This window comes from Mandrillus leucophaeus, unplaced genomic scaffold (assembly GCF_000951045.1).
Source record: "Mandrillus leucophaeus isolate KB7577 unplaced genomic scaffold, Mleu.le_1.0 Scaffold17, whole genome shotgun sequence".
Taxonomy (NCBI): Eukaryota; Metazoa; Chordata; class Mammalia; order Primates; family Cercopithecidae; genus Mandrillus; species Mandrillus leucophaeus.
Genome location: NW_012101698.1, coordinates 3,472,110 through 3,478,741, shown reverse-complemented (window position 1 = coordinate 3,478,741; position 6,632 = coordinate 3,472,110). Strand labels below are relative to the sequence as shown.

Sequence of the window (6,632 nt, the reverse complement as noted above, 5' to 3'; positions counted from 1 at the left end):
AGCATCTGCTCCTTGGTTACCTACCAAAGACCCTGATAAGATACCGCTTACAGAATACATGCAGTGAGAATGGGCCAGTGCCTTATAAAATGATGAGGTGAAATAAACTTCATTCAACTCAAGATCTTAGAACTTTATATTAAATCAGATTCAATTTAGTAACTTAAATTTGTGAGGGTGACTAGTATATTTCAATAGGATAGTCTGTAGGGGTTTATTGAATGCCATTGAAATGCTAATTAAAGACTTGGTTCAACCTGTACTCATACATTAGAACACTGAATAGAAGACCGCTATTAGACAATAAAAATGGTTATAAATTTTTTCCAATTTTATCTCCATGTGGATCTCTACCTTCTTCCTCCTATAATAAACACGTTCATTGTAGAGCAAAAATCAACTTGTACCCAAGAAATATGCAGCCTCACATTGATATGTGAATGTCCATTCATTTGGGTAGGAATGGCAAGTATTTATTACTGGGAAAGAAGAGACGCATACAAAATTAAGTGAATATGCATGAATAAGTCCCAATGCTTATATGACATTAATAGGAAGAAGTTATGTCTGAAAATGTATCTTGCTGTGTACAAGCATCTATGTTTATTCTACATAAAGCATCTGTGCTGAGGACTTAGGAGGGTTTTATTACTAGTGTTCTATTTTTTAAGGAAATATTAACAATCATTTTCAAATACATAGAGTTCTAGGGAGAATATATACATTATGTATGTGCCTTAAAATTAAATCATTTTTCCTGGCTTTTAATATTTGAATGATAACCTAGATGACAGGTTGATAGGTGCAGCAAACCACCATGGTACATGTATACCTATGTAACAAATCTGCATATTCTGCACATGTATCCCAGAACTTAAAGTATAAAGAAAATTTGAATGATAAAGCCCTAAATAGCTCAGGGTGTGAAGAAAGCCTTTTATCTTCATGTCTCTGCTGCCCCTTTTCCTCATCTGTACTAATGAGAACCTAAAAGAAACAGGTCTGAAATTGGGATACTACTATTATTAGATCGGTAGTACGGGACTGTGATTCCTTAGGAGGCTGAAAATTGAGAGCTGCGCTGAAAGGGAAGTAGAACAGGTGCACATAGTCATCTCTACTCCCTGAAATATGAAGATCCCGTTGATAGGAAATTTGACTCAAGGAAACATTCAAGCTACTAACTTGAATTTTCTGTTTTAAAGATCATAGTCTATGATCTATGGCTCCCTTATCTTTGAATTTTCCTTCCTCCTCCCGTTTAATGTCTAGTGAGCCCCTGCTATATGCCAGATATTGGGCTACATGGTGGTAATATAAAGCCTCACAAGCCACGGTCCATGCCTCAGGAATGTGTGCTCCTGTAGGAGGGACAAACAAGCACATTGAAGCAGAGCCAGTGGTGTACTAAGTGTTAGGCTGGAGAGGTTGTGGAGTGCTCTTGGGACACAGAAGAGTGGCAGCTAACTCTGTCTAGGGGCAGGTTGGTGAAGTTCTTTAGAAGAAATGATATAGTTTTGAAAATAAGTAGGAACTAGCTAGAGTAGGGGTTCTTAACCTGTCATCCACTGATAGCCAAAGATAGGGTTCAATGTGTTTATGAATGTTAGATGGGAAAAAAAATCCACCTTTATTTTCATTAATATTGAACTACAGTTTACCATTTCCTTCTATTACAAATGTAGAAAACTGGCCAGCTATGCTGCTGCCGCTGTCACTATGGCCCATTACAAAGCTGCCAACTCGAAGCATGAGCCGTTCCGGAGGTACTTGGAGAAGTCAGGTGTGCTGGACACGCTGACCAAGGTGTTGGTATGAAGAACCAGAGAAACCTAACAGTGCTTTGGATTTCTTAAAGCATCACTTAGGAGCTGCTACCCCAGAAAATCCAGAAATAGAGCTGCTTCACCTAGAACTGGTCAAAATGAAAGAGAAATATAAAGCTACTGTAGAAAAAAATAAAAAAACTGAAAGCACAGCTTGCTCAGTACGAACCACCTCAGGAGGAGAAGCGTGCTGAATAGGATTCTTCCTAGTTGAAAAGACATGGAAAAACGGTTTTGTATGACTTGAATACTTTGTATAGTGTGTAATCTTTTCTGAATGGATGCTATAGAACTCTTTTAATATGTTTAATTCACCTATCACACTCTGTTATAAACACACAGAATCATCAATAAAAACTCAATATAACTTTCTTTGGGTCTTAAAGCAGGAGAATCCAAAGTAAATCCTGAAAAAATACTAAACACAGCCATGTAACTCCCTACCTTAAAAGCCATTCTGTTCACTAGTCTGATTAGGAATGACGGCACTGGTTGTATTTTAGCCAAGGCAGTTTAGCATGGAGCTATTCCTCGGTGTAGTTCAGGACATGAACATAGGTACAGTCATTCTTCGAAGGTGACGCAGTTGTGTACAGTCCCTATAGGCAGTTGGAGAGATCCGTGTGACACAAGATGCTTTTGTACGGGTTCCCATGAATCTTCTGCTCTTGTTTGTGTAACATGGAACAAATAACTCTTCTTTGCCACCACTTTGCCTTAGATAATTGTGTGTGTGTGCCAGTTTGAACTCTGATATCACATTTTCCTTCTATGCAATCATGCCTTGTTTGATAATCTTGCATTGCTTTGCTCTGAGCTTTAGTGGGTCCTAGCTGCACACTGACCTTTCTGTACTGTTTTTCAATTTGCCTAATAACAGCGGTTACCCTGATTGTAATTTATGTAACTTTAAACAGGATCACACTGTACCCCCTGCCTGCCTTATTTGCTTATTGAGCATAGAACAGAGGCAATATACAACTCTGGGTTCACACACAAGCTGGGATGAGAAGAGGAATGAGCCATATATTGTGGAAAATCATAGTTTGTAGGTATAATTATATAGCGCTTGTTTCCCTCAAAGTATTTTTCTAGGCCTGAATTCATTTTATCTTCATTATCCCTGTGAAGTAGGTGGGGACAAGTATGAGGGGAAGTTGGGTGCTGAATTTTTAGGCCAAAGACTGATGTTAATACAAATCACTCACTAATTGTAGAGCCTTGGGCATATCAGTGAACTGCTCTGAGATTTACTGTCTCCATCTGTTTAATGAAAAGAATATCCGTGATGCTTACCTCACAGGGCTGTTGTGAGGGTCAAATGAGAATGTATGTGAAAGATACGTAAATGGTAAAGCACTATATTCTTGTTTGTTAGTCTTTTTTCCTTTCTTTGGGTAGGCCTACAGTCGGATGTTTTATTTTATTAATCACTTATTTTCCTTATTGATAGACCATCATTTTATAGACGTATTCCTATTTCATGTATTCTCTCCCTGTTGTTAGAGAACCCATCTTTGTTTTTGGTCAAACACACATAGAAAACAAAATGATCCAATGAAAACTGGTTTAACTAGCAAAAGCCTTTGCACCTGTTGGAAACTATGACCAAGCCAATTATAACGGCATTTAAATCAGTCATGTTAGTAGGAATGTGGCAAAGACTGGTACCTCTTCTAGTCACAAGTTTGCTTTTGGAGGGGGGCCAGATACTATTGGAAGAACATTCGCTTGAATAGATTTCTCTTTTACCAATTTGAGTGCCTCCTACATGGGCAGCAGTGGACTAAGTGCCGGGTGTGATAAAGAGGAATGACTTAATTATGAGACACGTATATAATCAAATACAGTGTGGGTTAGGACCTGTGACAAACCGTTATAATAAAACATGGCCCCATGAGGGTTTTGGAAGAGAGAGAGACTTGGCTTCTTTAGTTGGTATGACAGTTTCTTGGTAGATACAGGTCGAAATTTTTTTTTTGTGGCATCCAATCCTCATGCGCTTTTTACTCATTGGATTAATATTAATATTTCTGTCAGTAAGCCAGGTGACTGTGACTGTCTTTTGTGCCATCCTTTTTGAACAGAATGGCAACATGTGGGTTGGATAATCACACTTCTATGTGAAACTGACTTGCTTAAACTGCTGTACCAGTTAGTTTAATCTATTTAAACTATTTAAGAATTCAGGATCGGTGTAGCCTATAGAGGTGCTCTTCAGCATTTCTGTCAAGGATTTGGATGAAGACAATATACAAGAAGATGCTTGATGGAAGAGAAAATGGATTCCATCAGTTAAGCTCCTGCTATGCTTCAGCTGCTTTGTCTATAAAATATCGACTTCACATCTTGCCTACCTCACAAGGTTGTTGTAAGAATCAAATTAAATATAATGGATGTAAAAGTGAAAAACATAAATGTAGAAAACAAACTACAGTAATATTAACATACTGGTGACAACATCACCAATAGAAATCATAGCTATTTTCATATCTCATCCATATCAGATATTGTAGATATTTCAAAATATCCCTTACACTCATCACTGCTTTAAAATTATAGTAGTAGAACCACCACTGGACTTTATTAATGTATTAACAGAGACTATACATATTATCATACCAAATATTGGTGTTTATATTTGGTTTTAATATTTTGATAGCTGAATTTCAATACAAATTGATTTTCTTTGTAATTCTACATGCTTTATTCTTTATTTTATGTATTTAAAAGCATTATACTAAGAAAGGTACATAGGCTTTAGGTATATAGCAGATTGGCAGTGGGGTCCATAACACAGTGAAGGTCAAGAACCCCTGAATGGGGAAGAGGTTGAGGAAGGGGTGCTAGTTATTCCAGGAAGAGGAAAAGCTTCATGGATGTTTCAAATTATATATAATGTGTCTTTAAGGCAAATGTTGATAGGCATGAAGACAAAATATGTACCTAACTGTTTTGTGAAACATAGTGAACAATATATACTCCCCATGTTTTCACAGGAACATGTTGCTGGGGAGCAAACTCATTAAGCATATTAATAGCTCACCTAGAACTTCTGAAGCTGACAATAAAAGTCCATCATGACATCAGACTCTGCAGCAGGTTGTGCTGTGATAAAAGCCCAAGAAAGATGCCTGAAATACTTATTTGCTACCTTTTCTTGTGTGGTTAGAATGCTAAGGATCATCTAAGAGCAACCAACATTTGCCTTACATGCATTGTAATGGTTATAATAGGTGCTGGAAATACAGGGTATGCCAAAAAGTTATCAAACATTAACAGAAGCAGCAGTAGCTGTGGAAAGAGTACTTGACCAGGAGTCCTTAGCTTCAGGCCACAGCTTCAAGTCTGACACTAATATCTGTGTCACCTTGTGCATGTTTTATTATTGGTAAAATGAAGACAATGACTTCTGCTCTAACTTATCTTGTAAATTTGCTCTGAAGATCAAATGAGTATGTCAAGATGCTTAGAAAGGTTTGAAACATAATACATATGTTATTAATATGGAAATAAAGGTGAAATATCAATATTATAACATTTTATGTTTTGAATATAGAAATAAAGTGAAATTTTCTATCCTTGTATTATAAAATATATTGAAGAGGAAACCTTTTAGACATAGTATTTTAAAGACCTCTATATGTATAAAATATAAAATGTAAATGTAGCTTATGAAATATCTATAACATAAGAGTTAAATTCTTACAAGACTGTAGACAATGAAACGTGTTATCTTAAGTCTTAGATAACTCCATAATAAAATCACTTTCTTATAGCTGGCAATAAGCTTTCAAATATGACCTGTAGCATAAGACAGCAGTGAATTTATGTATGTGCTATTTAGATTTAGTGGCACTAAGATCACAAGGACATACACATTTAATTAGTGGAGTACACTCAATTCTAAAATTTAAATCACTTTCTCCAAATAAGCTGGTTCTTCACAGGAATCATGCAAGCAAATGTTGACAAATATTGCAAATAATAGCAGAAAGACACAAATCTTAGGATTTTTCTTCCTAAAAATATCTGTTCTTATTAAGATGCTTTTCATTATAACTTGGCAGAGCAGGATTTAAGTATCAACCTGAGTCTTCCATTCTTTAGGTCAATGTTGAAAGTTTATTTCTACAGTAAAACACATGTTTCACATTCTTGGTGTTGCCATATAAATCAAACAAAGAGAACTGCATTCCAATTCTCTCCATTATTACAGAAGCATATAACTTACTAACTAGAACATTCTTCCATTTTTAGTTTGAAGTGTTTTTCAACTTCAAGTATGCTTGGAAAATTATTAAGCCAAGGCTATTGTGATTATATCTGTTAGACTTTTATTCTATATAAATTATCTAAGCCAAATGGAGTCCAAAATACTGACCCTTGACTGCCAGTTAGAATAGTCCCTAATCCTCAATCACGTGCTAAAAGAGACAAATGAGCTAGATTTGAGTTTGAAAACTACCACCTCTGAATAAAAAGAAAAACAATGAAGCTGAATATGCATTTGGGAAAGACACAGTTAACGCAAATGGTAGAGAAATGTGGAACACTATTCTAAACTGCTCGTGTTCACTGCTTCCCGAGTACAGACACTTGCACCAAGATACAGAGACACACACTTATAAACTCACACATATGGATCAGAATGACTAAACATTTTTAAATCAGGAGAAGCAAAACCCAGTAGATTCTCCCCGACAGTCTGTAGAGTGCACACACACCCACTACCACACACCCTTGACCAGTGTAAGATCCAGAAGTGCTTAAACAATTTTGTAGGCATAAATTACAAATTAATGA

At 36.3% G+C, this 6,632-nt stretch overlaps 1 pseudogene; it reads left to right on the top strand.

Annotated features, from left to right (window-relative positions):
• Positions 1-1,719: 1,719 nt before the first annotated feature.
• Positions 1,720-2,024, top strand: LOC105537190 (annotated as a pseudogene).
• Positions 2,025-6,632: the final 4,608 nt, after the last annotated feature.